Source organism: Heteronotia binoei, chromosome 1 (genome assembly GCF_032191835.1).
Source record: "Heteronotia binoei isolate CCM8104 ecotype False Entrance Well chromosome 1, APGP_CSIRO_Hbin_v1, whole genome shotgun sequence".
In the NCBI taxonomy this organism is placed as follows: domain Eukaryota; kingdom Metazoa; phylum Chordata; class Lepidosauria; order Squamata; family Gekkonidae; genus Heteronotia; species Heteronotia binoei.
In genome coordinates this window covers 48560699-48581059 of record NC_083223.1, presented here as the reverse complement: position 1 = coordinate 48581059, position 20361 = coordinate 48560699, and the positions used below count along the sequence as shown (strand labels likewise).

Sequence of the window (20361 nt, the reverse complement as noted above, 5' to 3'; positions counted from 1 at the left end):
GCAGTAGAAAAAAGCAGGAGTCAAGTACACCTTTAAGACCAACAAAGTATAATTCAGAATGTAAGCTTTTGTGTGCTCTAAGCATTGTCAAAAGAGTGCTTAGAGTACACAAAAGCTTACATTCTGAATAAAACTTTGTTGGTCTTAAAGATGATGCTTGACTCCTGCTTTGTTCTAAATGCCGTGACATTCAATATGGTGACAAAATTAAACTTGAAGTCTATACTGGCTCGGTCATTGCCTCGTTAACAAGGACCACATCAGAAATTGGTGTTCTTGAATCTCTGGTGAAAAATGGGCTACAGGACTGAGGCTCTTCTGTTGGGCAACCAAGACAGAGGCCTGATGTGCTACTGGAAACAGAATCTTCTATAAAGCTACTGGAGAAGTGGCCTGATCAGCTACTTGAAAATCAGCAACATCCCCCCCCAAAAAAAGACTCAAGAACAAAACAGAATTATCATGCAATGTTTTTGAATCAATGCCTGAACAGCATGGATATTTGAAACAAATGTCTTAAATACGGAAAGAAATACCATCACTGAATAGCGACTAGCAGATCAGTGCCATTTTATCATGTGAAACAACTTTTTCACAGCAATAGAGGTAGATGAAATAAGAAACAAAAGCCAGCCAACCAACAATGTTTGATTGTTGTGTGCACGCACACCAATGTTTGATTGTTGTGTGCACGCACACCAAAGCTTAAACTTGGAATCAAACTTTGCTGATCTTAAACAGGGGTGGCCAAAATTATTTAACATAAGAGCCACATAGAATAAACGTCAGATGTTTGAGAGCCACAAGGCATGAACAAATATTACACTCATGTCTTTCTTAAAATTCTTAATACTCTCTTTGCACAGAACAATAAAATACATATGTATGTACTTTACAACACAGCCATGCTAGAAGGTGACTTTAAAAAAAAAAAAAGCTGGGAGTAAGAGTCCCCGTAAGACCAGCATAGGGTAATGTTAAGGAATTGGGGTTTTGGCACCAATAAGAGAAGAAAACAGACATGAACCAAATAAATCACTGACCATTATTTGCATCATTATGCATCTCTCTTTGCCTTGACCCCGAGCCAGTTTGGTGTAGTGGTTAAGTGTGCGGACTCTTATCTGGGACAACCGGGTTTGATTCCCCACTCCTCCACTTGCACCTGCTGGAATGGCCTTGGGTCAGCCACAGCTCTGGCAGAGGTTGTCCTTGAAAGGGCAGCTGCTGTGAGAGCCCTCTCCAGCCCCACCCACCTCACAGGGTGTCTGTTGTGGGGGGAGAAGATATAGGAGATTGTGAGCCGCTCTGAGACTCTTTGGAGTGGAGGGCGGGATATAAATCCAATATCATCATCATCATCATTAGTAAATACAGCTCCCACACAATCTATGATACATTTTATATATTTTTATTTATGATGTACTTTATATTTTTTATGTTATGGTTTATTAATACTGGTTTTTATGACCTTTCAATGTGAGCCGCCCTGAACCTGCTTGGGCAGGGAGGGTGAGATATAAGTGGAATAAATGAATGAATGAAAGGGAAACCCTGCACTGCCCTCTTCAATTGTGTCTCCATCTAGTGGCTCCCTCAGCCCTTGTGGTCTCTTTCTCTGCTCTTGGCCTTGTCTAGGCGACTTCTATGGTGGAGGGGAAGGAAGGGAAAACCTGCCTATTTTCCCTTCCTTCCCCATTTCACACACAGCAGAAATAGTTGCCTACCTATGGGTCAGCTAATTGATGTCCCAATGCTAAACATGGTTACTTGAAAGTAAGCTTGTATTAAGTTCCTACGTGTTCTCTGGGAGCCACACAATACATGTAAAACAGCCACATGTGACTCCCAAGCCACAGTTTAGCCACCCCTGGTCTTAAAGGTGCCACTGGGCTCCAACTTTGAGATATCTGTTCCTAGATCTCTCAGACCCTCACCAACCTTGGCTCTCAGTCTGTTCCTAATTTTGTATAATGCCAACTCTTCACTATTATTTATTTTCCCCTTGTTATTTGTGCTGCTGCTTTCATTATTTTGGCTTTTAAAAAACTTATTGTTAACATGCAAAAATGTTCAATCCTTAGCCAAAAATAAAAACCCTTTTTTTCTTAAAAAGTTTAAGACTAGCCACTCAAGTGTAAATAAAGCATGCTCAGATAATGCAAGGAAAAAACCGGAGCAATCTCCCCACCTCCATTGTCCAAGAGATAAACAAAAGTTACTAAATAGTACATGTCAACACACACACACACATACACAATCCCTAGTATGGTTGCTGTACAATTTTAGATTTAAAAAAGAATGGATCTGTGGGGGAGGAATTGTCATGAGGATAAAGATAAAGCCTTATGGAATACAATGCATATAATTTCCCACTCTTTTGCTATTGTGTGAGCCCTGGCTTTCCTTAGAGACTTAAATTCATCATGGTCTGCTGATATTTCTAGCACAACCACTGCAAGTGGTACATCCTCCTTACAGATTTTATACATTTCAGGTTATTAAAAACAAACAATGGTATGAGTTGATTACCTCTCAGTTTTCTTGGGGGGGGGGCAGGTTTGAGAGAAAGAAAAGGAGAAAGGGACCAGTCCAGATGAGATTGCATGTGCAAGGCAGATACTGTTCCACATTTACTCGTCCCCTGCAGACCCCCAAATTATCCTTTATGCTAGATTCAGGTGCATAGCCGTGTTGGTCTGAAGCAACAGAGCAAAGCTTGAGTCCAGTGATACCAACAAAGTTTGATTCTGGGTATAAGCTTTCATGTCCATGCACACTTCACCAGGTATTTTCTGTCTTTAATGTTTTACAGTGCTGGGACACTGTGAAATGATTTTTTTTTTTTTTTTTTTAGAATGCTATCTTGTTTTGCAAGGGTTAAAGATTTGATTGTACTAGAATTGGTTTTACTGTTGTGAGTTTTATGTTGCAACCCACCCTGAGCCCACAGGCAGAAAGGACGGGATAGAAATTAAATAAATAAATATTTTCAGGTATCAGAAGAAGCATGCATGCACATGAAAACATACACTCAGAATTAAACTTTGTTAGTCTTACGGTTTCACTGGACAAACTTTGCTCTCTTCTTTATTCTGCTACCGAGGGTCCACTGTGCCCAAGGAGCAGTGTCTCAAGGAGCATTTGAGGCAGCAGCAGAAGCTAAACAAGCAAGTCTCATCAATTCTGTTGTTAGAAATGTCTGCTGTCAGTGGAGTTTTACTGTGGGGTCCAAGCTATGGAGCTGTTGGGACCTCGTTCTCTATGATGGTCCTCCAGAGGGACGCCTCTGCTCTTTTCCCTCCTACTGTATGCTCTTTTATGAAGATGCTCTGTATTCTTGGTGCTTGAGGGGAGGCGCACAATGGGAGGGCTTCTAGTGTCCTTGCCCCACTGATGGACCTCCTGATGGTGCCTGGGATTTAATGGCCACTGTCTGACACAAAGCGTTGGACTGGATAGGCCATTGGCCTGATCCAACATGGCTTCTCTTATGTTCTTATGTTCTTAAGATACATATGGTAACAAGGTGGTTCCCTAAGTGCTAACCATCATGAAACACAGCTGAAACTTTCACATCTTTTAGGGAAGAGTGAAACCTAACAGATGAACAGCTGACTTCCCACTGGTCACTACTGTTTCTGCTGTGTTCCCTTGTTAGGGCAGATACTATTATTATTTATTAGATTTAATTAATTGCTCCATCCCAGCCAAGACCGGGTTCTGGGTGATGTACAATGGATAGAAAATTCATAAAAATATATAAAACAATGTTTAATTTAAAACAGTAAAATTCCAGCCCTTGATGGCGTTCTAATTCTGTTCATACTCTTCAGACTGTTGGAGCAAACTGGGGGGAAGGATATTTTGGAGGGGAATGGATAAAACGATAGACACCAGCTATCACCGTCCTCCATCAAAGGTCTGGTGGAACATCTCTATTTTACAGGCCCTGTGAAATTGTAGAAGATCCCACAGGGCCCAAACATAATCTGACAGAGAATTCCATCAGCTAGGGCCCAGGACTGAAAAAGCCCTAGCCCTAGTTGAGGACATTAGAGCTTCTTTGGGGGCAAGGGATTACCAGCAAATTGTTGCTGACAGAGCACAAAACCCTACCAGGGACATAGCAGAGAAGATGGTCCCACAGATACGCTGGTCCTAGACCACTCAAGGCCTTAAAAGTCAACACCAAAACTTTGAATCTGACTCAGTACTCAACTGGAAGCCAGTGTAGCTGGCGCAGCACAAGTTGTATGTGTTCCTGACAGGAGTTGCACCACCACACTCTGGACACTAGGGCTGCCAAGTCCAATTCAAGAAATATCTGGGGACTTTGGGGGTGGAGCCAGGAGACTTTGGGGATGGAGCCAGGAGATGTTGGAGGAGGAGCCAGGAACAAGGGTGTGACAAGCATAATTGAACTCCAAGAGAGTTCTGGCCATCACATTTAAAGGGATAGCACACCTTTTTAAATGTCTTCCTTCTATAGGAAATAATGAAGGATAGGAGTACCTTCTTTTGGGACTCATAGAATTGGTCCCCCTGATCCAATCGTTTTGAAACTTGGGAGGTACTTTGGGGAGAGGCACTAGATACTATACTGAAAGTTTGGCGCCTCTACATCAAAAAACAGCTCCTTCAGAGCCCCTGAAACCTCCAAATCAATTCCCCATTATACCTTATGAGAATTGATCTCCACATAGGGAATCATGAAGTGCTCAGCAGACGTTTCCCTCCCCCCCCCCCACCCCGTTTCTGGTGAGTCTGAAGCATGGGATTGGCCCCTCTACTCATGAGTTTCTGCCAACTTCTTCACAGCAACACAGACACCCCATCCCAAGAGGAAGCCTTTCAATCGGTGACTGAAGCCTCCGGAGGTGCAAAGGCACATGGTCCTCTGGGGGCGGGGCTTCCCCCCACAGGCCAGCTGACTGGGGGTGGGAAGGAGCATGCAAAAGCGGAAGAACTCCCACTGGGACCTGGGGATTGGCAAGTCTACTGGACACATTGGAGTTTCTGGGTCAGTTTCAAGGATAGGCCAAAACAGAGCGAGTTACAGTAGTCTAATTTGGAGGTGACTGTTGCATGGATCACTGTGGCTTGGTCCAAATGGGACAGAAGGGGAGCCAGTTGCCAGACTTGGCGAAGATGGGGGTGGGGGGAAGCCACTTTGGCAATCTGCATGACATGGGCCTCCATTGAGAGGACAGCATCCAGTATCATGCCCAGACTATTAATGGATGACTCCAGTGTCAATGGTGCCCAGAAGAGTCAGCAATCTGCATTCCAGCCCCAGTACTGGTCCCCTCAGCCACAGGACTGCCATCTTTGATGGGTTCAGCTTCAGCCTGTTCTTTCTCAGTCAGCCCATCACAGCCTCTAATCCCTCAGCCAGATTTTGCAGGAAGACAGCTGAGTGGCCACCCAATAACATGTAGATGTTAAACAACATCCAGGAGAGGAGTGCCACTCGATGAACCCCAAATAAAAGAGGCACTTGGTCGATATCTCCCTCCTCAGCGCCACCCTCTGTCACTGCCCATGAAGAAAGGAGGAAAGCCATTGAAGGGTTACTCCTCATATTCCCACAGCGACAAGGTAGTGAGTCACAGCTCATCGTCAACTGTGTCAAATGCTGCCATAAGAGCTAACAATAGCAGCAGCACCAACCTGCCCTGATCCAGCTGCCAATGACCCGCACAGTCTCTGTCCCATGTCCAGGGCAGAAGCCTGACTGGAACGGGCCCAACACCGATGTGTTCTCCAAAAAGTCCTGCAGTTGTTCTGCTACCGTTCTTTAAATCTACCTTTCTTATGAGATGGCTGGCACAGGAGTTGCAGTTAGAAGAAGGAGTAGCTCGGATTATTTCAAAAGCTTATCGACTAGGACCTCTGAACAATCCTAAATGCAGGGGGCCCTAGGTCATTATAGCAACGTTGCCTGATTCCCGTTCGCGTCAGGCGATCCTAGAAGCAGCCCATTCCCAAGGTTCACTGTTGTTTAATGACATGGCTATATTGGTCTTCCCAGACCTCCCTCCTGCTGTCCTATTCAAAAGGAAAGAGTTGAAGCCAATTGCTGATGCACTTCGTCAAGCAGGGATGCCTTATAGATGGAGAGATCTGACAAGAATTCAAGTCGTTCATAAGGAAAGATCCTATTTTGCCTCAGACCTAGACTCTGGGCACTCTCTGTTACAAGCCCTGATGATTCCTCTGCCTACTGACTTCAGTAAACAAACACAGAAGAAGAAGCAGGAGCAGCCACCCTCTCCTCCGAATGAAAACAAAATCCTGATCCTTTTAAACTGACTGTGCATTTACTTGTTCCTGCAATGATTTTAAGCTTGCCTCTTATCAAAGTGCCTAGTGTGTCACCTTGGTCGTGTGGGTAGCGTTATAAAGTTTAGCTTGTTTGACATCTTGTGGGGTTGGAGGGGAAGGGGGGGAGACATTGTTTCAGTTGCTCCTTTCTTAGCCAGTTAGTGAGTTTGAGAGAGTGTGTGTGTGTTTACATTGATTTCTGACAGTGTTGAACAGTCTGCCTTAGCATCCAGCCTTACTGTTGTTACAGTTCTTTAAACTCGCATGAATCTGCGTGTGAAATAGTTTTAAGGGTTTTTAAAAATATACAGTACTACAGTTTCAATTACATCCTTTTACATTAATTTTAGATTGATCCAACAGAAAGAAAGAGAAAATAAGAAAAAAAATTGCTTAGAGACAGATATATTTAGAATATAGTTCTGATTCTAGGTTAGTGTTAAACATATACTGTTGCTGTATTTCAGGAAACTTCTATAATACTCTAAGGATTTACTAGTTTTACTGTGCAGATCCACAGTTTCTCCATAATTTTGAATAACTTTTCCCAAGTCTACATATACCATCTATTGTAATATCCTCATACTCCCACTTCAGCTGACATTATTGGTAGATTATTGGTAACTAACTGATTATAGTGTGTTTAGAGCATAATTGATTCATAGGTAGTTGTGATTAGATAATTCATCAAATTTATATTATTTATTACAATTAATTCTGTCATATAGATACCGTCTATTATTTAGGAGCTTGATTGTATTTATATAATATTTATGCTTATTAACTATCTCATTAATTTTCATAATTAATTATTTTCCATTATTAGGAACCTGAATATGATCAATTGTACCTTGTAATCTACCTATTCTCATTTGAGTAGCATAGTACTGCCTTCTCTACACAGCTTAGTTATATTATCATTTGACTTCCAGGAATCTTTACATAGCACGTTACCTTGCATACCCCGAACCTAACTTTAAAAAAATATAAATAAAAATAAAACCAATCTATATTTTTATCTCTCATCTCATTCATTCTAAACTGCACAGACTTCTGTTTTTTCTCTAAGTTCTTATCCCTTACCTTAATTACCTTTTACAAACTAGTCATTTTTATAATTATTTGCTCACTCTCTCTCTCCACTTTGCTTTGACTTCTAGGTACTCTGACTCTCTTTTCACGTGGTCGCGTCTTTCTGCTCAGCTGCGGCTTGGATTGAACTGAATAATGCACATTACATCTCTTAATGTTAGAGGTCTTCAAAATCCAATCAAAAGAAAGAGGATACTTTCTAATTTATCCAAATTATGTTCGGACATCTTTCTCCAAGAAACACAGCTACATTCTCCAGTGCAGCCTCTTCTAAAAGCAAATTGGATCCAACACCAGTTTCATTCCACAGGATCTTCCAAATCGCATGGAGTCTTGATTCTCGAATAAAGTACAATTTCATCACAAAGCCACAAAAACTGATCAGCATGGCAGATTTATTTTTGTCAAAGGTTCCATAGGAGATCAACTAGTTACACTTGCTTCAATCTATGCTCCAAATGAAAACCAGATAACATTCCTGCAAGATGTTTTTCTGAAATTTCGTTCCTTTTAAGAAAGTAAGTTGATATTGGGTGGAGATCTGAATTGCATTGTTAACAATGAATTAGATCGTTCTCTCCCTATCTCTCACCATAGACAACAAAGCTCCCAAAATACAAAACTGGCTTCCTTGTTGGATGAATTTCATCTTCTGGACACATGGCGCCATATGCATCCAACTGAAAAAAATTACACCTTTTTTCCCCCAAGACATAATGTCTATACCAGAATTGATTTTATTTTGACTTCTGCTATCTTAATGGATAGAATAAAAGAAACAGACACCAGAAATATGAATTGGTCGGCTCATGCCTCAGTGTCCTGTTATATGCAGTTTAATAAAGAAGCCAAGCGCTCCTCTGCCTGGTCATTAAATAAATCCCTTCTTTACTCTACCCTTCACACATCCAAATTAGAAAATAGCATCCATCAATATTTATCAGAGAATCGACCAGATGAAACTTCCTCGACCATCCACTGGGATGCTCTCAAGGCAGTTCTCAGAGGAAAACTTATATCCATGTCGTCACATATGAAAAAACAAAAGCAAGCTGTAATAGAAGAATTGAAAAATAAAATTGGTCACCTGGAACAACTCCACAAAACTTCTGATAGTAAGAAAATCTACAATCAGTTACAACAAACTCGTAAATTATTGGAAACAACAGAATGTTCCAATATACGGAGGAATCTCCTATACTTGAAGCAAAAGACATGGAGTAATTCTGCCAAAGCTTTACATTTGCTTTCTTGGAGAGTAAAGGCACAGCATTCATCTAGAATGGTAACTTTTATCCAGGACAAGAACAACAGTCTGCATTCTAATTCCCAGAAAATTGCCTCTGTATTTGCAAAATATTATAGCGCTTTATACACCTCTAAAAAGCCATCACTGAACTCAATTGCAGAATACCTCAAAGATAGTCCTTACAGTAAATCTCTTACAGAAGCTCATCGAGAGATATTAAATAAACCTATTGAACCTCAGGAAATTCTTCAAACCATAAAAGCTTTGAAGAAGAATAAAGCCGCTGGGCCTCTAGCAGATGCCTGTAATGAAATTATGTCCTCTGGAAAATTACCTCAATCTTGGAATGATGCCTCTTTCATAATAATACATACACCAGATAAAGACACCACACTTCCATCTTCGTATCGACCAATGTCTTTACAAAATCAAGATTATAAAATTTTCACCTCTCATGGCTAAACGTCTATCAACCTTCATTACTGAAAACATCCATCCTAACCAATCCGGCTTTATGCCAGGCCGCGATTTAACGATCAATATTTTTAAAACTATAAGTATCATCTCTATATGTTCTACAAACAGCCCTGAAACTGTTGCTTTCCAGGGACATAGAGAAAGCTTTCGATTCTCTGGAAACAACCTACTTGCTTTCTTTACTTCAACATATGAACTTTGGGGATAACTTCATCAGAGCAATATCTTCCATTTATTCATCTCCCGCAGCACAAGTCAAGGTCAACCGTTTATTTGCAATGAGGTACGCGCCAAGGCTGCCCGTTACCGCCTATATTGTTTGCTTTGGTCTTAGAGCCTTTGGCAAGTGAAATTCATCATAACGTCTGCATTAAAGGAGTTAAATTTCATGATCAAGAATTCAAGTTAAGTATGTTCGCCGATGACATGTTGTTGTATGTTACAGATCCACCCTCCTCACTCCATTGTCTACAAAACCTTTTATCGTAGTTTAGCACAATTTCAGGCTTGAAAATAAACACCTCAAAATCTGCTATACTTCCAGTTAACCTATCTACATTGACAACAACAGTTCTTAAAGAAAATTTCACATTTCAATGGTCACACACCTCTTTGCCTTATTTGGGCATTCTTCTCACACCTAATATTAAAGATTTGTTGAAAATCAACTACCTCAACAAATTTCAGGACATTAAATCAGATCTAGGAAGGTGGGAGAAATTGTCGCTCAACTGGTATGATCAATACCACTTAATAAAATCATTTGTTCTTCCTAAACTTCTCTTCCTCTTCCGCTCCCTTCCTTTGGACATTCCTTTGTTTACACTGAAGCAATGGCAAAGTACTCTCAATGAGTTTCTATGGCATCACAAAAAGCCAAGGACTGGCTTCAAAACCTTAAGATTACACTTCACTCAAGGAGGCTTGAATTATCCGGATGTGATACTTTACCGCAGAACTGCTATACTTTCGTGGGACTCATTGAAGCACAAACTCTTACCAAAAATTTCTAGGCATACTACCTTTCTGCAACAAAATTGGTTTCCCTCAACTTCGAATCCTATACCCATCTCAAAGTGGAGACAAGCCAGAATCACAAGATTAAAAGACTTGGCATCAAAGCAGGAACTTCTTCTAAAACAGAAGCTCGAGCATTGGTTAAAGGTAAAAATTCCATGTGTTTTTTTATTTTCAATTACAACATGTAGCTTCACATATAAAGCTTTCTTCAATATTGCAGACTCCTCAGACAGCCTTTGAAAAGCTACTAGATACGACTGAATGTGACTTTCGAGGTCTGACTTCACAAATCTACAAAATATTGCTTACTTGTACCAAACCAAAGATACTCCACTATCAACAATCTTGGAACAGAGACTGTGTTACAGAACTTACAGAAGAGCACTGGTCAGAAATTTGGAAATCTGCTTTGGCCAATTCATCATCTCATCATATGAAGTTGCAGGATTTTAACCCTATGGTACCTAAGCCCCAAAAGACTTGCTTCAATTTCCTCATTATATTCCAATTTATGTTGGGAAGGCTGGTACATTGCTGGTGGCAATGCCCACTAATAGGAGCTTTCTGGAGACAGATTCTTGAACACATTAAGCACATTACTGGTTACAACATCCCACACTCTCCTGAAGTATTTTTTTTTTTTTTGCAATATTGCCAAACTTTGAAGATTCCAAAGCTTTCTTGCAAATTGATTGAAAGTCTTCTTACAGCTGCTAAAACGGCTATAGCATCTCTGTGGAAATCCAACACCATACCATCACTTGAACTCTGGTTTACAAAAATCTGGGACATTTTAATAATGGAGAAAATCACAGCACAACCTTCCTTGTCCAACATTTACCCCAAGGTCACATCATTTGAAGAAAAATGGCTTCTGTTTCTGGAATATACTGAATCAAAAAACATTTTACCTATTAACACAACTTACCTTCAATTTCTCTCACTATATTCTTTCTAACTTATGCTATCCCTTCTTTCTCTTTGTATGTAAATATTCTCTTTTGTTTGGCTTGGGATGAAGCAAGGCAGTATTTTTAACTTAAGAGTCAAAATTCTAGCCCAATTACCAGTTAATTTATCCTTAGAAGATATTTATTTATTTATCTATAGATTGATTGATTGGCAAACTGGATGTTATCTTAAATGCTAAATAAGATGTTCTACAATGTTATATATACCATAGTACTTTATGCATAGTAAAATTTTGTTATATATGGAATTAATCTACTTGATACTACTTCACCCAGCACCAGTTCTGTATAACTTGGAATTTCTAATAAACTTATCATATAAGAAAGAAAGAAAGAAAAGAAAGACAAGAGAAAGAAAGAAAGAAAGAAAGAAGAAAGAAGAAGAAAGAAAGAAAGAAAGAAAGAAAGAAAGAAAGAAAGAAAGAAAGAAAGAGAAGAAAGAAGGAAGGAAGGAAGAGGAAGGAAGGAAGGAAGGAAGAAGGAAGGAAAGCCATTGAAGGGTTACTCCCTGCATTCCCACAGTGGCAAGGCGATGAGTCACAGCTCATAGTCAACTGTGTCGAATGCTGCCATAAGAGCTAACAATAGCAGCAGCACCAATCTGCCCTCATCCAGCTGCCAATGACCAGCACAGTCTCTGTCCCATGGCCAGGGCAGAAGCCTGACTGGAATGGGTCCAACACCGATGTGTCCTCCAGAAAGTCCTGAAGTTGTTCTGCTGCCACTCTTTCAATTTCCTTACCCAGGAATGATAAGTTAAAAACTGGGCAGTAATTCACTGGATCTGATGGATCCAATCAGGCCTCAGATTCAGTGGGAGCTCACAGGAGCACAGCTCCTGAACCTTTCTGAGAGTTCCATCTCCTTCTGAGAGTTCCACCTCCTTGTCCATTGAATAGTATGTGCAGCTGCATAACAATCTCTGGATTAGCTCCATCACCTATTTTTCTACAAAATGACCCCTGGATCCAATGATGACTTTTTTCAAGAGCAGTTCAACCACTGCTTCCTTGAGGCTCTCCAGGATTTCCTCTGCCACCAGAGACAGGTTAATAATCTCCTTCATGGGGCCCTGTATCCTCTCATCACCAGCCATAACCAGCCAAGAGGGGCATGGGTCAAGGAAGCATGTGGTCAGCCTAACAGCAGCCAGGACTCTGTCAACATCAAAAGAGGAGAGCAAATTGAAGGAATAAAAAACTGAACTCAAAGAGAACCAAGGGGCCTCCAGTTCACTTACTGTATCAAGATTGGCAGGTAGATCCTGGTGGAGTAACAAGACTATCCACAAAGAAACTCAAAAAACCCTCAAAATTGATAGCTGAATTACTATACCTTTTTGGGTCCCTCATTGAGACGGACATTAGAAACTGAATCTTCCTAAATAATCACACTTGGCATGAGTTAGCAGATGTGATGGAAGCTGAGTAGAAATCTCTTTTCACAGCCTTCACTGCCACCTCATAGGATTTCATAAATGCCTTATGAGATGCTCTTGCCACCTCAGTCTGGGAATATTGCCAAACTCGGTCTAGTTGTCTAAGCAGTCTGAGAATATTGCAAACTCAGTCTAGTTGTGTAATCTCTTACTTCCTCCCCCTGAGTTCTTCTATATACCAGGAGGATGATTTGCCATGGGAGTGTAGAGGACATTGGACAGCTATCTGATCAGTGGCTTCAGAGAGATCAGAATTCCAGTCCCCTATCAGTCCATTCAATGAGATGCTGGAAGGCTGTGGATCCCACAGAGCATTCTGGAATCCGATAGTATCCATTAGTCTCTGCAGGCGAGCATAAATCAGCTCACCACATAGATGGGGGGAGCAGGAATGTCCAGCCGGGCCTTCAAAACCAAGCGGTCTGACCATGACACCTCTTCCATTGAGGTCAGATCCAGGCCTGATTGTCGCTGGAAGCCATTGTCCAGGAAGACATGTTCACCTGGAGGCTGCCAGGTGGGATTAAACTCCCCCGAAATATACCTGGCCACAATTCCAACAGCCTGAGAGCATCCAAACTGGCAGGTGTCTCATTACACCACTAGTTAGCCAGGAAAGGTGAAAAATCAGTTTCTTGCAGATCCTGTAAGTTTCAGGCTCCCCTTGGAAGCTTCAAGGAGACCAAAGATGGCTTCCAGTCCCCCTGGGGTTGCACATAAAGTAAGGGGTGGGTCGGGAACAGTACAATGTGAGTTTTGCCACCGCAGTACAATTCCAATTGAAGCAGCCTTCAATGTCATCTCCAGATGGAGGGCATTGCAACAGCTGTTTCAGAGGCTGGAGACTCAAGCAAGAGCGTCAGTGCCTATATCCCAAAGTTGCAGGGGAACAAACTCCAGTCTAATATAACTCTGATGATGCAATGTGATTGGCAATAAAGTTAGAATTATATTCTCTAATGCAGTAGAAAGGCAGTGCCTCTCTCTTTATAATTGCTGTCTCCACTTATTATCTTTCTTTCATTGGTGTACCTCTATGTCCCCTTTGGGGCAGGTGCAAACCCCTAAATGGGCAGTTTTGCTCCTCCTGTCCATTTTTGTCACTTGCAGAAAACTACTTGTAATATGTATTTCTTTGGCATAAATTGGCATAAATCTATCATGGTGGAGTAATTTATTTTCATGCGCAAGAGGGCTCAGAAGTGACTTTATATCCCACCCAACAGGCAAAAAAGAAGAAGAGAGAACCATGGGAAGTCCCATTAAAAATCAGTGGAATTCGCTTTTGTAGACTGTGACCGATTTCGCACTCACCTTACTCCACTGTCACGTTCCTCTTCTTATCACGGCGTCCTTCGGATTTCTCACTATCTGTGCCTGGGCTGCAGCAAACATCACAGTTTTCACGTGGCAAATGGAAAGTGGTTTTTAGCGATTTTTGTTTGCTGCGCAAAAACTGCAATGTTTGCTGCAGCCCCGGCGCAGATAGTGGAAAATCCAAAGGACACACGCTGAGAAGACGAACTTGACAACGGCGTAAGGTGAGTGCGAAATCTGTCTGTGGTATTGATCTTAAAAATATGAACACTAACTTAATCACATTCATAATCTTACTTTCTTTCAAATTAGTTTGCTAGTTATGCCTTTAAGCATAACTAGCAAACTAATGTTTGTTCAGGCTGTGGTCTTCTTCCTTGTATTTTCAGAAAAGGTGAGTCAAACCTAATCACATTGGTCCTTTGCACAGCTGGCATTCAGCATAAAATGACTTATGAAGTTCTGTGATCTTCATCAACATAATATTTAAAGCCTTACGTGGCCTGGGACTGACATACCTGCAGGACCGCCTCTCCCCATATGTGCCCCAGAGATCGCTGCATTCTGCTTCGCAGCATCTCCTGGCCATAGGACATTCGACTTGCCTCAACCAGGGCCAGGGCCTTTTCAGCCTTGGCCCTGGCCTGGTGGAATCAGCTCCCTGTGGAAATCCAGGTCCTACCTGAATTAATACCATTTTGTAAGGCCTGCAAGATGGAGCTATTCCATCGGGCCTTTGGTTGAGGCAGCAGACATCCTTATTTCCATCTGGTTGGCCTCCCTTACCTGTCATGATGCTATCTTATTTTAATCTTATCTTAATCTATTATTCCATCTCTGGGCCTACTGTTGTATTGATATATATAATGTGCCCAATTGGAAACTGCCTCCTGTGACATATACATTGTTTGTTTTATTGTATCCTATGGTTTTAGCTTGTAGCTTTTAATTGTTTTAAAATTTGTTGTTATCCGCCCTGAGCCCACTCATGGGAAAAGGCAGAATACAAATTAACAAAAATAAATAAATAAATCAAGTCTAGTTTGTTTGTTTAATTTATATCCCACCCTCCAGAACATTCAACGGATGATCTCAAAGAAGCTGTTTTATTGCAAAGGAACTTCAAGAAGAAACTAGAAAGGGAAATTTCTAAATTGCAAGTTATTACAACACAGAACAATGGAATCTCCAGAACTTAACAGGGATATTGTTTCTTATCTCACTACATATGCTAACCTCATTCATCCTTTACATCTGTATTTTCACCAGTCCCCCAGAAGGGGATTTTATCTCTTATTTGGAATACTGAAATTGATATTTTATCTCTCATTTGAAATAACAGATTAGAATAGTAGACTGCAATGTAACATAATGAATAGTAGAAAATGGAATGTATTTCTCTGGTCTGAGGACAGGTGAGATAAATCTGCACAGCCCGTCACCCCCCCCCCCTTCAAAGAAGAAGATGTTGTTAGGTCACCTCCATGCTTGAGAGGAGATGGATGGCAGGGTCTCTGTTATTCAGGATTTCTATTATTCTTGCCCCTCCTGCTCAAATGGCCAGCCAAACTGACCACTGGACTAGAACTGCTGGAGAACACATCAATCAGACCTCATATCTTTCAAAATGAACAGAACCAAGATATGATATTTTAGAATTTCATTTTGTTATTGTCTTTGTGGTTTTAAGAAATTATGTTTTTAGGCTTTAGATTGATTTTTTTGCTAGATATTTCCTTGACGTAACCCGCCCTGAGCCCACTTGTGGGAAGGGTAGGAGAGAAATCAAATAAATAAATAAATAACTCTCAGCATTCTACAATTAATCTCCAATTTTGACATATTTTTCCCTTCACTGTTTTTGCCCCAGAATTGAACTCAAACAAATGGTTACCATATAAACTAAGCTTATCATTTTTGTTTAATCTTTGAATCAGTAAAACATCTTCATCATGCTGTATAATAATTTATTGTTCACCTTCTACCTATATTTATGGACTGGTTATTTCCAATTTGTTTCTGTCTGTTTCTTGACTCTAATTGACCCTTCCTGGCAACTAACCCCTTCCTCGGCTCTCTTCCTACATGTAATGGTTGAGGAAATTCTGTCTCACTGTATCTGAAGAAGTGAGATTGCATGTGAAAACTTATACCTTGAATAAAACTTGGCTGGTCTTAAAGGTAACACTGCACTCAAACTTTGTTCCACTACTTCAGACCACCATGGCTACCAACCTGAATCTGTGAAATGAACAAATAATCTCATAAACTGTTACTATGTTGTTAATTCATAGCTTATCTTTATGTCTATATTATAGTACAATGTTTCATTTTCATTAGCAAGCCTTGAGTGTTCCTTTATACAGAAAGATGGGTTACAAATAGATAAATATAAATAGAGAGAGAGAGAGAGTACACAGATGGGTCATCTTGCACAAGTCTGCTTATACGCTCTTATCACCTTTTGAGTAAAATTTCCACAGTGATATCTGCAACACAAAGGGAAAACTGTCCCTTCTATGTTAATCAGCGCTGTTAGAATATAGAGTAATCTGAGCCTCATTCTGATTGTATTGTTACACACCTAAATAACCTTTTGCCTGGCTTAGACATACTCCCAAGATTTCTGTATTTAGTAGCCCTTCATGTTTTATGGGTTCCACCTTGCATGGGCATCCTGTTGATCCAATGGCTCTAGTAACCCTGATCTTATCCAATACTAATATGTATATATAGTACTTTTGTTGAAAAGTAACATTTTGCAGAGCAGTGGGTTTTTTTAACTTGGTGTCTTTACTTCCCAGAAGGCAAGAAAACAATTGTTTCCAGTAATTGGACAGTTTGATTAGAGGCAGGTGGTGAGGAGCTGAGGAAAGTGGAGCCACGGAGCCAATTTTAGCGTCAAGCACATTTCCTTTCACTTTAGGATCCTGCAGCATAACATGCAAATTGCTTCCAACAACAAAGGGGGGGGGGGGAAGGAATGTAAATTTAGTTTCTATTTATTACCCCTATCTGGCACATTATTCAAAGTAGAGGTCTGCAGCACTTCACATATATGTTGTGTAGAGCCGCCTCAGGCGCTTCGGGCTAACAAAACGCAGAGATATAAGATCATGGGAGTTAAGGAGGCTACCTACTAGATCAATCGACAAAGGCAGATTAGAGGTAAATTTAGGATTTGATCCTGCAAACCTCCACTCAGGCAACTAATCTTCACTAATACTTATAATCTTGTTGACTTCATTAGGTTGAAGGCTCAGATCTTCTCCTTAGCCTCCAGGTTACATGGCCATGCATTATTCAGATATCAGATAGATTAAATCTTGCAAAGAAAGCATGTGGTACCAACCTGTGCTCCCCCCCCCCCCCCACTCAGTAGAATATATTGTCACATCCAGCACACTTATTGTGCAAAAACATTGACTTGGTCAGGATTTTCAATTGACACGCATGCAAATCACAGTCCGTGGAAGAAGGGCTGTTTTGCCACAACAAAAGGCAGCAAACACATATTCATCATTACAGATACATCAAGAACAACCAGCTAGCTAGCCATCTTCATAACATGAATACCTATATGACATCCATGATCCTCTACAGAAGTATTTTAATGGACTGATTAAGGGCTCATCTGAATAGGCTTTTTTCCCTTGTGCTTTTGTACAGTCTTGCATCTTCCAGATCAAACCCATCAGATGTCCATGTCAACAGGAACCACCATGAAATTTTTGAACATAACATTTTTGATGACTGTCATCTTATCAGACATCAAAGAGATACAGTGCTTAGGACTGGGCTGTCATAGCCATGAGTGGAAACAAAGAAAACCTAAACCGAGTTGTACCATCCTAAATCCATTCAAGTCAATGGGCTTAGAAGGGTGCAACTCCATTTATGATTGTGAGATATAATGAATAATGTCACACTCAGCTCTCATTATTTCCCCAGGCACCAAACATAGACAAACAATGCTTACACTCCTGAGATACTAGCAATGAAAAGATAAAATGGATGTTTAGTATAATGCACTGTGAATGGGCATATACCATTTTTAACATTTAGGTTGGGAGCCCTACCCTTAGTTGAAAGTAAATTAAAATAGGAATGGAGTTCAACTCCCTCCTAGGCTTGTGAGAGTTGTTATCTTCAACCTATTCTACTTCACATCGCTGTTATGAAGATCATATGAGATGACTCAATGCAAGCCACCTTATACTCCTTGGATAAGAGGGGAGGGATACAGACGGGCTAGGATAGATATGTGATGTTCTTCCATTTAAAACACAAAATCTTCAAAGCAGTTCAGTTTGTTTTTTTCATAAATGTAAAACTATGCAGAGATGATGATGATGAAGAAGAAGAAGACGACTGCAGATTTATACCCCACCCTTCTCTCTGAATCAGAGTGGCTTACAATCTCCTATATCTTCTCCCCCCACAACAGATGCCCTGTGAGGTGGGTGGGGCTGAGAGGGCTCTCACAGCAGCTGCCCTTTCAAGGACAACTCCTGTGATAGCTATGGCTAACCCAAAGCCATTCCAGCAGCTGTAAGTGGAGGAATGGGGAATCAAACCTGGTTCTCCCAGATAAGAGTCCACGCACTTAACCATTACACCAAACTGGCTCTCTGCACATATATGTGTGCAGGCACATGACCGAAATTATATAGGAAAGAAAGCTACAGGGGATGTGCAGTTTGCAGCACACAAATGGTAGGAGGAGGATATCTCTATCCCACACACCCACAAACACACACATACCACAAATACACTTCTCTGCTCTAATGTCCTCTCTCCCGAAACTGCTTCCTTTTTCCAGAAGTGCCCCTAAGGATAATGGTAAACATTTTTCAGTAATCATTCTTATCTGCCTTTCTCTCAGCATTTTCCTCACTTCTACACATTTTACCTTTTGTGCAAGATCTTCCAGTATCACAGGGTATCTGATACCAGCCCTGCATTTCTATCACTTGTTACAAATTAAGTTTTCAAATACTTTGATTTTGGAATCCCCTATTTGGTTTGATTCTGATCTTCTGTAGCAATTCCATCTCATCTCAGGGGAAATTTGAGTCTGTTTCTGCCATCTGTCCCCATCTTGTTTTTAGAATGCCAAGGATGACAAGGAGAAAAACACACACAGCTTTAAAAAGAATAGTGTTTGATTCTTCTTTGTAAATGTCCTTGCCAATAGACTTTATGGCCTTTTGTTCCAAATGCAATCACAACAGTGTTATTAGTTATGCCATAAAGTAGACAGAAGCAGTTCGGGAGATACAAATTTAGCAGTCTCAGCAATCCCAAACAGGGATTGTTTGCAGTCCTGAAGAAGTTAAACCCTTTTAAATCCACTGAAGTCAATATATCTTTTCTTCTAATCTAACGCTACTAATCTACAGATTACAAAATCCTCACATTTGTTGGGGGAAAACATGAGGACTCTGTCTCACACATGTGATGGGAGTTTGTCACCACCTTGAAACAAACCAGCTTTTTTTCTATTTGTGGCCACAGCATGAGGAAGAAATGACTTTAGCACCCAACTCCTGCTCTTTCTATATTTGCAAACTGCCCCATACAGCCATTCTTGGCTCCAGTGTCAAAATCACATTACTTATTTGGCTACAAATAATTTTCACCATGGAGCCAATGGCAGGTCCACAGGGTGGTTTGAAGAGGCAAAAACAGTGTGTTGTGAGAGGGGTGCACAGCTGCTTCTCATTCCAAACAGACAAGGCTTTTTTTGAGCAGGAACACAGCTCCAGCTGGCTTGGTGTCGGGAGGTGTGTCCTAATATGCAAATAAGTTCCTGCTGGTTTTTTATTTTTACAAAAAAAGCCCTGCAAACAGAAAACAACCAATGTACATGTATTATAAAGTCCTGGTATTATCCCTCAACAAACATGAGGATTCTTTGTTCATGTGATATAAAGTCCTGGTATTGTCTCTCAACAAACATGAGGATTCTGTAATGTGTAGATAGAGCCTAATTGTGAAGTCCCTCATCCAACACTGGAGACATCCCATTGCTTAGTGACAGAGCTCTTGCTTTGCATGTATATGGCAGTCCTTTGCATGGCTTATTTCAAAATATCTTTATTTTATTTCATTTTTGTATTTTGCATATAATGTGTGAGTGCATGTGTGTCTGTGTCTGCACCTGGAAGTCATGTTGACCTCTGGTGACTGACCCCTGCTGGGGGCCTGGAGGATATTCAAAGAGGTGGCTGAATAGAGCCTGCCCCTACCTCCAGCTCTGGTATTCCAAGGAGGTCTCTCATCCAAGTACTAACCACAATCGACCCTGCTTAGCTTAAAGGGCTCCAAAAGACCTCTGTCTGCCTGAGAGCTGGGAGGGCCAGTGGAGGTCAGAATTGACAGTCCTAGATAGGCCAATGATTTCACTCTGTATAAGACAGCTGATATAATAGATTATTCCAGCTTTCCTGTCTTGGTGCTCCCAGTGT

The 20361-nt window shown here is 40.9% G+C and overlaps 1 protein-coding gene across 5 annotated transcripts in view; it reads left to right on the top strand.

Annotated features, from left to right (window-relative positions):
• The window catches only part of ID2 (inhibitor of DNA binding 2), a 414839-nt gene that overhangs the window by 159247 nt on the left and 235231 nt on the right, over positions 1–20361 (top strand). For 4 of the 5 annotated variants that reach the window (XM_060234232.1, XM_060234241.1, XM_060234249.1 and 1 more), the window contains exon 1: positions 14093–14098. The exons of the other annotated variant lie outside the window; for it this stretch is intronic. The gene's annotated coding sequence lies outside the window, so the exon portion shown is untranslated. Of the gene's footprint in view, positions 1–14092; positions 14099–20361 lie in introns of those variants that run through there. 5 annotated transcript variants of the gene reach the window in all.